The 17824-nt window shown below is 36.0% G+C and overlaps 1 long non-coding RNA gene across 2 annotated transcripts in view; it reads right to left on the reverse strand.

The window, feature by feature from the left end:
* Positions 1-16661, reverse strand: part of LOC149080254 (uncharacterized) — a 151306-nt gene extending 134645 nt beyond the window's left edge. The window contains exon 1 of one of the 2 annotated variants that reach the window (XR_016193556.1): positions 16479-16661. This is a non-coding gene — a long non-coding RNA (uncharacterized LOC149080254). The remainder of the gene's footprint in view (positions 1-16478) is intronic. The other variant, XR_016193557.1, reaches the window with a different exon arrangement.
* Positions 16662-17824: the final 1163 nt, after the last annotated feature.

Here is a 17824-nt window from a genome sequence, read left to right on the forward strand (position 1 = left end):
TTCATACTCCAATAAATGTCATATTACTTTAAATTAATACGATTTTCACAAGATTGCACATTAAAACTGACGGCAGTCCGCTTAAGCCGTCATAATTTTTCGATATCATGAGGTAACAACTTATTGAGGTTTTACTGTAATTTTTCTCCCACCCAATTTATACAAATCAGAACAAATCTAATTGACAAGCCCAACACTTTCCTTTCGTGGACCAGGGCCCATGCGGGTAAACAGCTACTTAAGAAAATATGAACTCTGATGTTTCACCTCCTTAGTCTCATGCCAAACACAAGATACTTTGTGTAGCGAAAAAAAACTTGGCAATCTAGACTCTAAATGGATTGATGAAATGGATGGACTGTCAACGAGACAGAAAAGTCTTCCAAATCATAAATAAGACCAAAATCTTCAATCAACCATGGATTAGAGAAAGGACAATCCTATATACACTGCTCAAAACAAATAGGGGAGCAAGCAAAAAAGTGAAGAAAACCGTGCGAGACAGCCACGTATTGGCATACAATGGATAGTACACGCGTATCAATGCGCAATACAGAAAAAAGACGTAAAAAAATTTGGAATTAAGCTTTAATTCTTTGAAAATATGGAAAAAACATGAAAAGATGATTTAGGGCAACAATTTGGTTACATGTAAACGATAAAAAAAAGTACTGTTTAGACATGATGCATGAGTTTTAATGGGGCGTGTGGTCTCCTCGAACAGCTAAGACTGCTGCACACCTGTTTGCCATGGATGCGATGAGGTTATCGATCAGACTTTGGGGAATACTGTTCCACTCCTCAAGAAGTGCAATCTGCAAGTCTCGGACAGTAACAGGCGGCCTTGGTCACGCAGCAATGCGTCGTCCGAGCATGACATGCTCGATTGGATTCAGATCAGGAGAGCACGTTGGCCATTCCATACGCTGTATTGTTTCAGCTTCAAGCATGTTCTCCACCAGACGAGCTCTATGCGGTCGGGCATTATCATCCTGGAAAACAAAGGAATCTCCAATGGCTCCAGCGTAAGGGATGACATGAGGTCGCAGTATCTCGTCTGCATACCTTTGGGCCGTCAAAGTGCCATTCCGAATGATATGCAGGTCCGTACGTCCACCTATGCTGATTCCACCCCATACCATCCAACCAGCTCGTCTGTATTGTGACCTTTCATGAACGAATGCGGGGTTATTTCGAGTGCCCCTGTCCCTCCATACCAGAACACGTCGGGTGTCACACTCCAGACTGAATCGGGACTCGTCTGTAAACAGCACTTGGCTCCAATCATGTTGCTCCCAATCTCGATGTTCAGCAGCCCATCTTCTTCGGGCCGCACGGTGGCGTGGGGTCAACGGAATGCAGACCATTGGCCTACGTGCATAGAGCCCTCCCTCATGAAGCCGATTACGTACTGTTTGGCTGGACACCCTTCGTCCTGTTGCCAAGAGCAACCGTCTTTGCAGCTGCGTAGCATTCTCTGTTCTGTTTCGACGGGCTGTTAACCGTACATACCGGTCATCAGTTGCTGTAGTGGCGCGTGGCCGACCTTGCCCTGGTCGACGTCTAACATTTCCTGTTTCTTGGAATCGATTCCACAGCCTTGCAACAACACTTCTGGCGACTCCAACAGCGTCCGAGACACTACGTTGTGTTTGCCCGGATTCCAGTCTGCCTATAACACGCCAGGCCATGGATTTCGGTAAATCACGTTGTCGAGACATCCTCAAGTCACCTTGTCTCAAAAAAAAATACTGCGCAATCGAATTTCACAGTTACGGCAGTAAAACAGACGTTTCTGCAACATCCCGATTTCTGCCCTTATCTCCTTTTTCTGGTTTTTGACGTCATGAACTTTGATTTGCATATGAAGTTTTCTTCTTCCGTTTCCTGCTAGGCTTTAAATTATGGATGATTCATTTTATGTTACTTATCGGTATACATCTTTGCGTAATTTTGTTAAAACCATGTGCTCCCCTAATTGTTTTGAGCAGTGTAGTAAGCATGGCCCTGTTCGGTGCTACCCCTAAGGAGATTTAAAATATCTATAAAATAAATTATGCGCTTGTGGGGAAATCGGTACATTTCCTCACTATATTTGGTCTTGCACAGCACTGCATCCTACCACCAGCCCCCGGTTAACCTAAAAAATTTCCACGTGTCTGGAAACGTCTAGTAATACAAACTATAAACTGGGCTGACATCATCAAGCTTATCCAATTTCTAGAAAAAAATCTGTCGTTATTGCACAGCAAAACTGAAAATCTCTTCGAATCTGATGAGAGTAGTCAAGACCTTCCCCCCACCCCCTTTCCTCACCATGGTGACTAGATCCATGACCAGATCAGCACCAACACCCCAAATTTAATGATTACGCTGAAATTGTAAAAAAATATGTGTCCACATTTTCTTTTTCTCCGAGTATTTTTTTTTCCTTTCGGACTGAGACGTGCAATGTGCTTACCACAGATATATAATTTTTGCATTGTTTTGTGTTTACCGTGTTTGCATTTTTTGTTTCCCATATTTGCATTTCTGTTGTTCCCATTTTTTTTCTTGGATTGTGACGTACGTGACTTCCCCCCCCCCCCACAGATGTTTATTTTTGCATTTTTTGTGTTTATTATAGTTTTATATAATTAATATATATAACATATATATAACTGATGTCCCCCCCCCACCACTTTTCTATTTTTCATATGTAGGCCTATGTACTTGGACTATGACATGCATTCTGGTTACCACAGATGCTTAATCTTTGCATTTCTCGTGTGTTTACCATATTTGCATTTCTCATGTGTTTTCATATTTGCATTTTTTGTGTGTTTACCATATTTGCATTTTTTATGTGTTTACCATATTTGCATTTCTCGTGTGTTTACCATATTTGCATTTCTCGTGTGTTTACCATATTTGCATTTCTCGTGTGTTTACCATATTTGCATTTCTCGTGTGTTTACCATATTTGCATTTCTCGTGTGTTTACCATATTTGCATTTCTCGTGTGTTTACCATATATGCATTTCTGTTGTTTCCCCTTTTTTCTGAGAAATTGCAGTTTTTTTTTATTAACTTCATTCATTTATAAAATTGATAAGATTTATTGCAAATACACGCTATCAAGAAAATCATTCAGAGACATCATGAAAACTTTTACCATCTGACTATTTTTAAAAACATTTTATTATTTGGCTGTTTAGCTTTAAACCATTAAAATAAAAGCAAAGTTTATTATGTATAATACAAGCTGGAGAAAATTATCCATAAGAGAATTTTTTAATATTAACTGCTCGGATATTATAGTGCATATTCATTCCTTTTTATGTTTCATCAGAAATTTAATAACATGCAGCACTTATTTATCTTATCACTATTGCAAAAAATTGTAGTTGTTCAGTCACTTAATTGTTAAAAGGTTGATGGTTTTTCTTTAGAATGCTTTCACACACACACACACAGGAACAGTCTCTTTGCTGTGTAAGTGTCATGTGTGAAATTCAGTGCCTAAATGTGTAATATCTGAGCCATATAATGTCCATAAATAATCTTAGGCAATAAAAATTCATAGAGAAACCCCTTTGAGAAATCTTTCTTAAAACATAGCAAAATACATTATATAAATCCAATAAACTGTAAGAAGAATTCAGAAAAAAAGCTTAACACTTCAAAGAATAACATGGCCCAATGTTATGAAATTTGGTTAAAACATATATCAAATATGTTATATGTATTATATCAAAACAATTCAAGACGTTATAAGAATACTTTCTCATCAGAGAAATACAACATGTGCTATAGGACACTGGTTAAAATAATAGTAGCTGAACTAAGTAAAGTGGGTGTAAAAAAATTTCAAGTTCAAGTTTTCATCTTTTTTATTGGATATATAGAGCTGATGTTAAATTACATAATGCCACTCATTAAGCACACTTTGCAGCAATGATCTTCATACTCACAAAATTGTTTGAAGCCCTTTATGTGCTTCAGAAGTTTGGTTCAGAGCAGCAAAATAGCATATATGTCATATAGTATGCCACATGTTTTATTAAAAAAAACTGATGAGTTGAAAAGAATTATAGTAGACCATTTTATGTTCAATGTTCTCATCCTAAAAGTTATCATATATATTCACAATAATGAAATATGGAGATATTGGTAAAGATAAAATATCACGAAATAATGCAAGTTCAAGGCATGAACTATGATTTATAACAATGTATTGCAACTTTTTTTAGTCTCTGACATACCAAACTTAGAACGTGATTCTTAATAGCATACCAATAATATTACAAACATTTTTTTAATGTTATTGTGTAATTCTAAAATCTACACAAAAGTGTTAAATACATATATATACATATTTTATATCCTCTTTTTTATGAGGCCCCCCCCCCCACAAAAAAATATGCATCTACCTTATTTTCAAATTTGAGATTTGTATGTCAAGATTTCATTTTTTTTAATTCAATGCACAAGTAGCTGGTAACACTTGTGTGTTGTGTCACACTGGTTGCAGAACATGATGATGAACAAATGCATTGGACTTTATGTCATCTGCGATATACTTGCTCAATATGTGAGAATATAGGCTATTGAGCAATTAAAGTATGAAATTACCGAACACTCACACAAAAACAGTACTTGTTAGATTGAATTCTTTTTTTTAAATTATTGGGTTTAAGGTAAGAATTCATCTAAATTAAGGTATTCTTTTAAATAAAAATCTATGCACAAGTAAACAATATATACCAAACAGTTTCACTGTTCAATTTTTGTGAACTTAGAAATTTCAGTTATTATATATATAGAATGTAATATATATAACAATATATACAATATAAATATGTATCTTCATATATGTACAATATATATTTTTTACTCATTTACTTAGAAAGAAAAATGTACTGTATGCATAAAGCAGATAATGCACATAAGACACATATGCAGAAAAGAACAATCAAATAAATTGATGGACACACTCGAATTTTCTTCTGTTACTTTTTTTTATAAGAGTTTTGCCATAATATATATACAAATTTTCATATCTGTATATAAATGATCCATTTTTTTAAAGAATGTTTTAATTCTTAATCATACAACTGTGTATCCACTTGTTTATTATTGTTCAAAATAGTTAATAATTATGCAGCTGGCACTAAAGAATGAGTTGAAGACCGAATTACACTATAAACTTTCCGACTGATTTGTGAAAGCTATATTGAACCAATCTGGGCAGTGTTGAAGAATATGCATTATTTGAAAGCAAGTAATTCTACAGTGGCCTGAGCATTTTGCATATAAACACAAGCCACCCCTTGAGCTGAAGATCATCACCCTTGCCTGCCTAAGACAAAATGGTTTAAGAGACCTCTAACTCAGTTTTCTCCATGGTGAATGCTGTTGAAAAAACACCAGATTGCTTTATCATGTCACAAGAATATGGCAAAACTTGAAAGGAAATGCAGGGAATCATTTCCACTTGTAGCCAAGATTTTCTACATTAATATGCACATTTAGGTCCATGATACACATGCTACTAAGAAGCACAATATTTGCATATGTATCATGGGCCTTATAGTTACTCTCATGATGCTTTTTTCCAGTGGATACAATTTAAAGTTGAATACCCTGTCAGGGCCATCTTAAGAGCATCATGGGTCCCCGGCCAAGTGGTTTTTTTTTAGGCCCTACCAGGCAAATTTTAGAAAATTTCAACCAAATATCATTTTTGTGAGGCCTCCAGGCCGTGCCCCGGTGGGTCCATGCGTTTAGATGTCATTGTACTCTATATAAACAGATCTGTCTGATTTTCATGTTACTGGTTCATTTTTTAAGTAGTAACAGCATTAAATATATTTGCCTGTAAATTATGCAAATGTGTAAACTTGTATTAGGCCCATGAGCCTGAGCCCTCCCATCCTGATATTTGCCACCATCTCAATAATACCCCATGATAATAATGAATTTGATTCTCTTCCCCCCCCCCCAATATTTCCAAGCCTTCCCAATATTTTGAATAATTTTACACCTATGAAATTGTGTATCAAGAAGTTATTATTTGATCAAGAGAATTATTCAACTTAATTCTGTGGGGAGGTGATTATGAGTCCAACTTGAATGTTTTGATTAGTGCTCTGAAAAAAACTATGAATATTATTTCTTTTGGTAACCCTACACCACCTGCCTATAATTATAAATCAGACTATAGATTTAATATTGAAAAACTATATATATATATATATATATATATGTATATACCGAAGTCTACTATTTGTTTATAAAAATCCTCTTTGGTTTGAAATTGGGAAACTCCCAACAAACACACATCTCCATTGAGGTTTTCAATATAATATTATACAACCTAAAAACATTAACCCAAACGCAATTCATATATTTGGCTCCATTATATTTTAATAACTTGCCAAATGGAATAAAATATTAAAAGGAATTAAGAGCTTTCAAAAAACTAATTATCAATTATATTAATCTTTTACTACAATGAGAAGGTACTTCTCTGCCCCCAGTATACAGCGTTGTCACACAGAGGCCTATGTAATATTTGTGTCTATTTGTAAATTTTGTTTAATAGGTATGAAAGTGTTTGCCACCACGGAAAAAATTCATGTTTGCATACTCCGGATGGATCAAGTGATCCCTTGAGTAGAATATTGCATGTATATATATTTTATTTTTTCTTTTATCTTTTTTTTCCCCTGAATAAACTATTATTATTAATGTGAGTAATGATAATTAAATTAGTATCTCATCAGATTTTTACAGCTGTTGTCTGATGAATAAAAGTTTTTTGGGTTACTTGGCTGTCATAGATTAGAATGCATACTTCAATCTACAATGATATAGTAGCCCAAAAACTTCATATATACAGTATTATATATATATATATATATATATATATATCAATAATAAAATTTCTCATTTTTCATCATACTCTTTAAAGGAATCTTCACTCTTTTATTTTTTAATGAACTTATAAATTGAAGATTTTTTTTTTTCATTCAGCATGCTTTTCAATTTCCTCAAGTATCCTAACTTGTAATGTTGTTTAAGCTGTATTCATTGTCTTTTCTTATTGGACATTTTTCTTTTTGCATATGAAGTCTTAATACATTAACCTTTTACCTGCCAAAGTCAGATTTAGATTGATTATTAATTTTTTCCCTTTTATTTCTTTTTCTGATCCTTCAGTTCAGACATATCAATCAAGCAATTCATGGAAGAAAAAAAATTCTAGCATGTTTTCTGGACTTGCCCATGTCAATAGAAACAACAATAAGATTTTTTTTTAAAAAAATCGATTCTTCCTTAAAAATAAGTGATTTAAAAAAATTAAATTGATAGTATGCGTTGAAATGATTGAAATTTTTATTTTAGAAAATAAATTTGAATCTCACACCTTCAGAGGAAGTTCATTCATAAACAAGAAATATATTGTTTTTTCCTGGTTAATAAAACCAATGCTGTTTGGTTTCCAATCCCAATTGGGAACATACTTACATGCCCCCTTAAATTTTACTTGTAGGGCTCCTTGAAATAGAAATACCTTAATAATTTACCTTTGATTACCTCTTTGAAATTCTTTACAGGTGCTTTAATCATTGTCAGGTGAAATGCAAACTACGCGCAGGGGCATTTATTTTTATTATAACTTGAAATAAAATACGAAACTAACAAAGTTTATCTTTATTTTCATTTTTCTATGAAGTTAACAAATAAATTCCCTTTGACAAACATTTATTATTATTTAGTTTATTAGTTATTCCCATACTACAAAATCTGTCTAATTATTTTAAATACAGAAAGTCCTCTTCTATCATTATCCAATAAATAATTCCTAAGTTAGTCTTAGAAGACTCCCAATCAATATCACTATTTTAAACCAGAGGTTCTCAACCTTTTTTGACTCACAGAGCCCTCTTTAGTTTCTAATTTCTATGGCGGAGTTTTTTTCCCCCTAGGCCTCTTTTTTATATACAGTTGATCTTGATTATAAACAATGCTAATTAAGCGGTTCTGTATTGTTGACATTCTGTGTTGTAGGATTATGACGGTGCCTTTCAAAGTAGTCCCATGTAGGAGGTGTTCGAGTTGACAGGTTCCACAGAATTTGTTTTATTTAGGTGTTCGGCGAAGTACTTCTATTTTCACAACACCATAAGTCCCAACAGGGGCGTAGCCAGAAATTTCGTTCGGGAGGGGGACCAAAGTGATAGAACAATAGATTTGGCAATCTTTTTCAATTTTTTTTGGTCATTTTCTCACTCCCCCCCCCCCCAGCAACGCCCTTGAGTCCCAAGGGCGGGAGGCTTGGTCGATTGTCCTGAAATATTCAGTATTTAGATTATGTATATAATGGTTCAGTATTTATAGATAATGGTTTTTCTTTATAATTCTTTGATATCTGGGTGGGTGTAAACGAACCGAAAAACGATTCCAACATACACTCGTTTGGAAGACCTAGGCAGGGGTTCTTGGAAATTTCGCCACTGGTGGCATGTTTGGCCTTATCATCTTTAATGCGCTGCTCGTAAGAATAGCCTAAAAAGAGCCATTTCAGAAAACTGCAGGGGACAACATCAATGAACAAAGTCAACGCGACGTCCCAGGTGACAATCCGTAGCAGAAGCGACGTATACATTCGGGAACCTCTGTTTTGGGGCACAGATTAGAGAGAAGTGGGGGGTGGGGGGATTTTCCGAATATTTCTGTATGTTTCACTAACTTCTATAAATAATCGTTTTGGTTATTAAAACCCCAGCGGTTCGGGAGGGGGCTACAAGGGATTCTTTGTCAAAATCACCGGGGGGGGGGGGCAGAGAGCTGTGCTTAAAAGAAGCTTCCAATTACACTACGTTGGGAAAAAAGGGACCAGTTTCAGAAGGTAGCAAAGCCGTCCGTTGAGCCAAGCCCATCTCAACCCATGTTGGCGCGGCCCAGGGCCTCTTGTTCGCATGGGGCCCACATGATGAGATGTGGTACCACTGTTTACAGTGTAAATAATTATATGCAGGATTATAATTAAAGTTCTCAGACTTTGAGTGGTTTTTCTCAAAAACAGATTATCCGAGTACAGTAAAATGTTCAGGATATCTTAAAATGAGTATGGGAATATGAATGAATATATGGGAGAGAGATTTCTGAAATAAAAAAATACAGACGAATCCCGTTTTAACGAACACCGTTATAGCGAAAATCTTTCGTTTTAACGACAACTTTTCCATTCCCCCCCCCCCGAAAAGTTTGCATAGGAACAATGCGAGAAATCTGGAATTCCTTTATAACAAAATTTTGTAATAACAAGGTGATTTCTCCGGTTTCTTGAAGGCTGCCCATACTTGATTACGAAAGCATGTAAATGCTTCTTTATAAATTCTTGTGAGACAGATTTACGGCTTTGCTGCCTTCTGGCTTTCAAATTGCTTCCTTTTTCACGTTATAATTTCAAGTTCTTGACCACGTATTACTGAAATTTGCCGCCCCTACGAACTTGCTACTCCGGCCTGCTTAACTCCCTGTAAATACGGCATTAGGACCGCAACTAGGAAGGAGCAGGCGGTGCGAAAATGCGTGTTTGCCCCGGCTGAACAAGCATGTAGTTGTGGCCCGGCACCTCACTGTATGTGTGTTGTAAGGTTTAAGGCAAAGCGCTTGAAGAGGCAAGCGCTTTGGTTTAAGGTGTGTACAGTGCCGCAGCTAGATACTTTCTTAGCTGCTGCAAGCACACGCTTGGCGTCCCCGTGTAGGGAGTGGCTAGAAGGAGTGGTGAAAGGGTGAATTCGACACCCCCCTCTACTTCAGCGCCTCGGACAGCAGACCTGATCTCCCTAGCATGGCCCCCACATCCTGAAGCAGGGCCCTAGGCTGGGATCTTTCACGGGGCCCCCTTTATGATGAATTTATAGCATGAAAAAAAAAAAAATTAAAATCCTCCCGGGCCCCAGGGCTGGAGCCTTGTCAGCCCACACCTTGTGGGGGCCATGCTCCCTAGTTGCGGATCTTTGTGGGTATATAAATCAAAAACTGCTTAAAAAACAACAGTAGGTGAGAAAATTGGGGGTAGAAAATCTGAGTGTATGAAATTGTCTTAGATCTTACCTGCATACAGTGTTTTGTCGTGACGGATTTTTTTTTCATTGCAAAAGCACACATAAACGGGTGCATTCACACACGATACAAAAATAAATGTAAAAAAAGACAGAGTAATTAAAGCAAAACACGCACAATGCAGCTTTTAGGGACATACAGTCGAATCCCGTTATAAGGAACTCCAAGAGACCGCAGAAATCACTTCGTTAGAAAGGAATACAGGGTTTTGTATTATTGCTATGTTAATTTATCTGAGAAATTAGAAAAGTGTTCATTAAAACGAAATTTTTGCTATAACGGTATTCGACTGTATTTCCCCGGTTCATACGTATTATTTTAGTGAATTTTTAAAATATTTGATATGGAATTGCAAGAATAAAAACTTCTTCCTTGAGATGTCTATTTTTACGTCTGATAATTTCTTATGAATTTATTACAAATGGTCGGGCCCCTGGTAATTTATACTTTTTTGGATGAGGCATTTTTTAGTTTTTTTGCTAAAACGTTATAAGCGAGATCCAATGCATTTTATTCAAGTATTTTCAAATATATATCTTGGTTTTTACGGCGTAATCACGTTATTTTATGAGTTATTTTTACGTTATTTTATGAGTTATTTTTACGTTATTTTAACCGAGTTTTACTGTATGCTCATGTTGGAAAGCAAAAAAAATATATTAGTTAGAAAAATTTCGTTTTTTATTTATCGGTTTCTTTTTAATTGGTTATCCGTGCAAGAGCGCTAAAGAAGGAATTAGTTTGTTAAATGGAACCTCACCATTAATTTCCTCGAGAGAGAGAGAGAATTTGTCTCTCCCCATTTTTTCCGGCAACCTGAGAAGAAGAGCAGTTCCTTCGTCCAAATGCGATCACCCCAAGGGCGTAGCCAGGGGGGGGGGGGACTTGGGGGTCTGGTCCCCCCCCCCCCCCCGAAATGTGAGAAAATTACCGAAAAAAGGGAAAAAGATGGCCAAATCCATTGTTCTGTCACTTTGGTCCGTCCGTCCCCGAAATGAAAGTGGTCCCCCCCCCCGAAAGAAATTTCTGGCTACGCCCCTGGATCACCCTACTCATCAAACAACGTAATAGACAATGGGAGACAGAAAACCCGCGTCCACCCGCCTCGCTGATCTGGGCGCTCAAACATTTTCAATAGATAACCGAAGATTTGCAACCGCCACCACCCGCCACCAAAAATGTGGATTTTGGACGGGTGGTGGCTGTTAAAAAAATCGCTACCACCCGCTAGCGGGTTGTCTGTGCGCTTACTGAATAAACCATAGACTAAAGATATTATTCTTACTCTGTGGAATAAACCTGTAGATGGTCGCTTTCCCCCCCCCCCCAATCGCAGCCGCCTCGCAGTCAGTTCTGGGCCTAAGACCCGCAAAAAATATGTTTTATAACTGCCGTGGAAAAATCGCCAACCGGTGGAAAATGAATGACTGGAGGTAGTAACAAAGACGTACCGTATACCGTATATATTCTAGAAACCTTGCCGTATACCACCACATGTCACCAAAAAAATTTACGATTATTGATAAAATAAATTAGTAATTATCAAAATAAAAAACGATAAATCCGTGGGAACTAAGCTGCAAATAACTCTACTTAGAAATTCAAACTTTCTACCGTAATGTAATGGAATCAAATCTACTATGAATTAGAACATAATTCTTAAAAGTTTAGTACTGTATTTATACACGTAGTTATGACTTTATAAACTACAAATAAATACTTCACTTTTTTAGGTACATAATTATGCTAATTAAGCTCTATATCCATGATTAGAATGAAGGTATGCAAGCTTCGTTTAAAAAAATTGGGACAATCTTATCGGAAACTCAGAGCAGACACAAAAAAAATTGAAAATTTTAGGAAAATATATTCCTGTAAAATATGGGTCACCGAGTTAGTTATTACTCGATAATAATTGAAGAGAGACTTGTGAGGAAAACCTATTGACTGCCTGTGTCATCGACACTAAATATGTCTTTTTCACACCTGAGAAATACAGTCTGTGCTGAAGACGTATTCACGAGAATGAAGTATAGTTAGATTTGTTCGAGAACATGACCTAGAAGTAGATACCTTGTATTTTTATCTGCATCTTATATTTCTCGAGATATAGCCCAAAATGGTTTTCTTCCGATCTAGTACCTAAACCTCAAGAAGTATTCACATTAATGCAGGCGGTTGGATTTTCCTAATCGAGATATATCCGTAAACATAGCAGGGCCGTGCCCGGAGCAAACATGATTTCGCCATCCCCACAACTCCAACATTCGATAATTTTGTAACGGTGTTCTTTGTTCACTAGAACTGCAATAAATGCCCTAAATTTTTCCGCCCGGAGCAGTTACCCCCCCCCCCTCTCTAGTTCCTGCCCTAACATAGTGTTCCATATTTTACGAAACATCCCAGTAATGTTCACCTTTTTTTACAATCCTGACTTTTTGATGAAAATTTCCCATTTTTCTTGCACAACACTTTATAACCACAAATGTGAATATTTAACTTTTTCTACGAAATGCATTCGAATTCATTACAGATGTGTCTGTGATTTTCTTGTATTAAGTGTGAATTAAAATCACGTTTCACCTATTATTTCTCATTGGTTGGCAGTTTTATGATGATATATATATGGTTAGCACATTTTTACATTCTTAGAAGCATATTGGGAGAAAATATATTTGAAAAAAAAAAAAGTGTTTCATTTTACGGAGGCTTTGGTTATTCCCACTGAGTGAATGAATGAACGCCAGAACTTTGCCATTGGACTTATCCCGTTGCCGAGATCTCTTTCAGCCCAGGGGGTCTATTACGCTCACGTCGTTATACTAGAACTCCTTACGTTATACAACGAGGTCGTTAGTGACGTCACGCCCTTAACGCAAATTCTCAACGACCATCGTCAAAAACTTGATTTTTCTCAGCAACCCGCGGTATGTCGTTATCTATTTTACGAAAAACTCCCTGGTCCGAGAGTTGCGTTAGCTCCCAAAGGGATGGACCAATCGGATAATTTTCTCCGCTGCTGATAATCATCATCACTATCAACGAGTAGGGAAACACGTGCGTTATTATTATTTTATTTATTTGTGCGCGTTTGTGTGTGTTGGTTGTCCCTAATCTTCTAAGAAAATTTTTTTTTTTAAATTCATCCGCATTATTTTTATTTTCATCAAATATTTGAGAAAAAGGTAGGCTATGCACGCACATGATACTGGCGCGGGGAAATTTTCTAAATTATTACATTTAAAAAATGATTTTCTATTGAAGTTCAATGATATGAATTTCCAAAACGACTATCAAAAATATCATAATATATTACCATGTTTTTAACACATTTATCTACCGTCTTGATATTAAGTCAAAATCAAGAACAAGTAACCTTTTATTTACATCATTAATTAGAAAATTGGTTTCCTTGTTTCACACATGAAAATAAAGTGCCACCAAATTTACACTGTTGTTGACATCTTTTATACTCCGATCAGAAAATGCACTCAAGGATTAGAAAAAATTTGTTAATTAATAAAATTTACTTTGATTTTTTATAGTGTACTTAGTGCGCAGAGTATAGTGTGTGTGTAATGGTATTTACTGCATTACGCTTCTGTGTACTGCACAGAAAGTAGCAATACTTCATTGATATTACAAAATATCAATGTTATTAACCGAATTAAGAAGGGAAAATCTGGAGACGTTTAAATATATATTGACGTCGATTTTGAACGAGATGTAAAAAAAATATTGAACGAATTTCAAAATGTCTTGACGGACTTCTCGTTATAAGCGAATGCTTTTTGTAACATTAGCTCTGACAATCACCTGCTAATCACTCGTTATATCGAGATTCTCGACGCACCTAGTTCACAAACTGGGCAGATGGACTTCTGTCGCAGCCCTGCTCCGATGCGCTCTCCTTATATGGGAACAAACATTGCGTTAAGGGGAAGGTAAAGGAGATTGCCTAAAAGTGATACAAAAAAAAACTCGCCAAATTACGGGACAGTGATCGTATAGAAACTTTTCACCGACAAATACATAAAATCAAAACAGAGAGAGACCGAGGGAAAACCGTAACACATATGGGGAGGATGCTTAATTCATCCATCGAAAATCAAACAAAAATAACTAAAAATTTAAACACGTCTAGATAGAACAGAAGGAGATTTATTATAGCCATTATCGCATTTAAAATACTAAAATATTGATTACAAGGGAATATTTCAGGAAAGGTACAGTGAAATAAAGTACAAAAAAGAACAAAATGTGACGTGACTCACAAAATAACTCCATCAATTTCGTAATGCCGATCTCACACCCACAAAAACACAAAACTTTTGAGAAACATAAAAAAACAAGAAAAAGAAAACTACATTCAGACATTGGATTTGGCCCTTAGAAGAAACGTAATTTCGTATCAAAATCATATAAAATCTAATTCATAAAAAAAGCAAGGGGAATGACTCCACGGACAACGCTGCTTTTGATCTACATTACAGAACAACTTTTTGGCGGGCAATTGGCGAAACCAAGAACGTTGCTCTATCCTTGGAGAGAAAAAAAGTATGTGAAAAAAACGAAAAAGAGAGAGTGTGCCCCTGATTGGGTATAGGGGGTGTAATAAAAATTTAAGGGTACAGAAAAGGATGAGTCATGCTTGATGACGAAGAAAAAGAAAACAGAAAATTCTGGCAGGATACAAGATGGCGATTTAGGACAGGAAAGAGCAACAGTTACTGAATGAAAAAGAGAAATTTTAGCAAGCGACGTCCCTTCCCCCATACACAAAAAACAAAATTAGACATAAAAATAGTACCTTCAAATAATAAAATTGGGAAAATAAACACAAATTCTGGACTATTGATATAAAAATGCAAAAGAATAATAGTCAGATCTCGATAAGTCTAATATGCAGCGGCCGACAAAAAACTTCTAGTTATCGTTAGTTCGACTTATTGAAAATCTCGATTCCAAACAACTGGAAATGAAGACATTTGCACAGATAAATTACTCTAATGCAATCAATCATATTTAATTGGGAATCAAATTAATAGTGTGGAATGGATAATTAGTTTAAAGAGAGTCTTGATCTAATAATGTCCCCTTGTTTTTTCAAGAATCTTGATACGGTATTCGAATTCTTTACTTTGGACCAACAAATTTTTTCTTGAGAATTGTATTTCTTTTTATTTTTCATCGATAATCTGGTTTTTTTTTCCTTTCAAATTTAAAGCTTTTACAATTTTTACTTCGAAGTTTTTGAAAAATCTACGTACAATTAAAATTTGTGTTGACGTGAAGCCCTAAATCCACTCGCAACTGGATGAAGGCGAAATAGCGATTTCGAGATTTTGACAAGACCAGATGGGCAACAAATGAATTCCGAACACAGATGATCAAGTTGATTGTCATTGGTGAGCGCTCAAAAAACCGGAGTAGAAGGAATATAAAGACGTTTCTTGATTTATGTACGCCACACCTTCAATTCCCCACTGAGAGAGAAAAAAAAACTAAATGCAATTTTTTTGTAATTTCTCTCACTCTTGAAAACTTCGAGTTAAGGGTATTTTAACATTAAAATACGAAAATAGTTCCGGAGCAGAGTAAAAACTTCAACAGACTTAACTTAAACAGATATTCCAGGTATCGAAGTTCGAGTTATCGCGAATTGACTATTAAAAAATATATTAATGTATGCTATGGGGCGTTATCACCATAACAATTCTTATTGCATGGTCAAAGTTGTTGAGATAATCGCTTTTTTTTCGTTGGAGTTTTGAACGTCTTTTTCCTGTGATTTCGGGGCTTTTTTAATGTTATCATCCATTTTCTTCCTTTTGTGGGCTCAATAGGCCCCTTTGCTATTTTAATTCCAGATTTTACTTTATTTCGAATAATAATAAAACTCACATCACAGTTGTCTGCGTATTCTTAGTCGTGTATTTTTATTCTAAATTGCTCATAGATAACAACACCCTAAGATAGAGTTGAATTGTAACGTCACCATATTGCTCGGCAGAGAATGTCCTTCAAAGTAACAGTAACTTGAAAATTGAAAACTTTCGTCAGTCTTCTATCGACAAAAAAACTAAAATTCCTTCGCAGAAAAATCACATACTAACATGAAAAAAATCATTTTACCTAATAAATTGATAACCATTTCAAAACGGTTATCTTTACTTATCCCGCTGCCAACAGCAAACAAATTACATGATTACTCACCCATCTTTTCCCTAAATGTTGTAATTAACATAAAAGTAACGTAATAGTTAAAAAAATATATTAGTCTACCTTTTTAAGGATGTTTGAGTGCAGGAATTTGTTATTCACACTATAAAAAAAATTCTTTTCTAAAGATCATTTACCTCCATTTTTTTTATTCTGTTTTCGTTTTCGTGATCAGTACGTGCCTAAAGATGAGTATGTTGACCGCAATACGCTTGTGGTCAAGTGGGAGATACTAAATGGTTCTTGACGTTCCTAACACTTCTTGTGATGAACGGGGCCGGACAGGATATCTCATTGTCGTCCTTGAACTCGGTAAATGCATTTAAGAAGTTATTGTACCTTGCTATCTCAGTTTAAAAGGCAAGGGTGTGATTAGATTTATTGTTCCTTAGTAATCATCTGACGTTTTATCCAGCATAGTAAACATGACCTCAGCATCAGATGCAAACAAGCAACGCTCAAGAATTTTTCATCTGTTGTGTGAACGGAGAATCGTTTTTTTTCTGCCATGTCTTTTAGCTTACACAAAACTATTTTTAGAGTACCGAGTAGGATATTTGTATAGTGATCGGTGTTGTACTATATTAACATTTCTCTTTCCGTTCTTTTCTCATACTAATTGCATCAAATATAATTTCAACCCCCCCCTTCCTGAAAGACGAAGAAATCGTTCCAAGTATATACACCGTGTCCCGACATAGACTTAGTTTTCAAAAAGCAATATCAGGTAAACCCTTTCAAAAATTAGTTCCGGTATCATATGAGTCTAATATACACTTCCATCCAGAGAAGTCTTCTGATTCATTGGTCTCCATTTTTTTGGTTCCAGCAGCTGAAGACTTAGTTTGAAGATGGAAAACACAGGGATCACACACACACACACACACGCGCGCGCGCGAATTCGGCAATGCCCATCAAACATCATCGATACTTCGATGGTTTCGTGATATCTCTAATAATTACACCTGATGTTGAGCATATCAAGAGATTGTGGAGTCGTGCTAAGAAAAAGCATTAAAGATCGGTTGAGGTCCGATCCAGATCTGTGCTGAAGACATAAATTCAATGTCTTGATGCTTTAAATCCATGGTCAAGGCCAAAGATGGTCATAGTACAATGTATTCGTACGATATCAGCACGCGTTTCCTCATGCTCTCCTAGAAAATGCACATGAAATTTTGCGTTTGCAGAAATGTCCCGTTTCTGCGAAGATTGAACGATTCTGGGTATACATGCATAACGAGGGAAGACATAAAACCCGAATTGGATCAAGCTGATGTAAATTTGCATTAAAACATTAATGTTATAATCCATTTTGTGTCTAATTTTTTAAAACAACTTTCGGGTTAAAGTTCAGTTTTCGGATTTTTTGGGCGGCCGTGACAGAAATTTTTTATCTTTCGACGTTTTGTTCGTACGGGTGGCGAACATTTTCAAGAAATAAAACCTCACGTGACGGCGGTAAAAAGACTACTGAGATTTT

Source organism: Pholcus phalangioides, unplaced genomic scaffold, assembly GCF_987345545.1.
Source record: "Pholcus phalangioides strain wild (caught in Gottingen) unplaced genomic scaffold, Ppha-v1.0 ptg000011l_1, whole genome shotgun sequence".
In the NCBI taxonomy this organism is placed as follows: Eukaryota; Metazoa; Arthropoda; class Arachnida; order Araneae; family Pholcidae; genus Pholcus; species Pholcus phalangioides.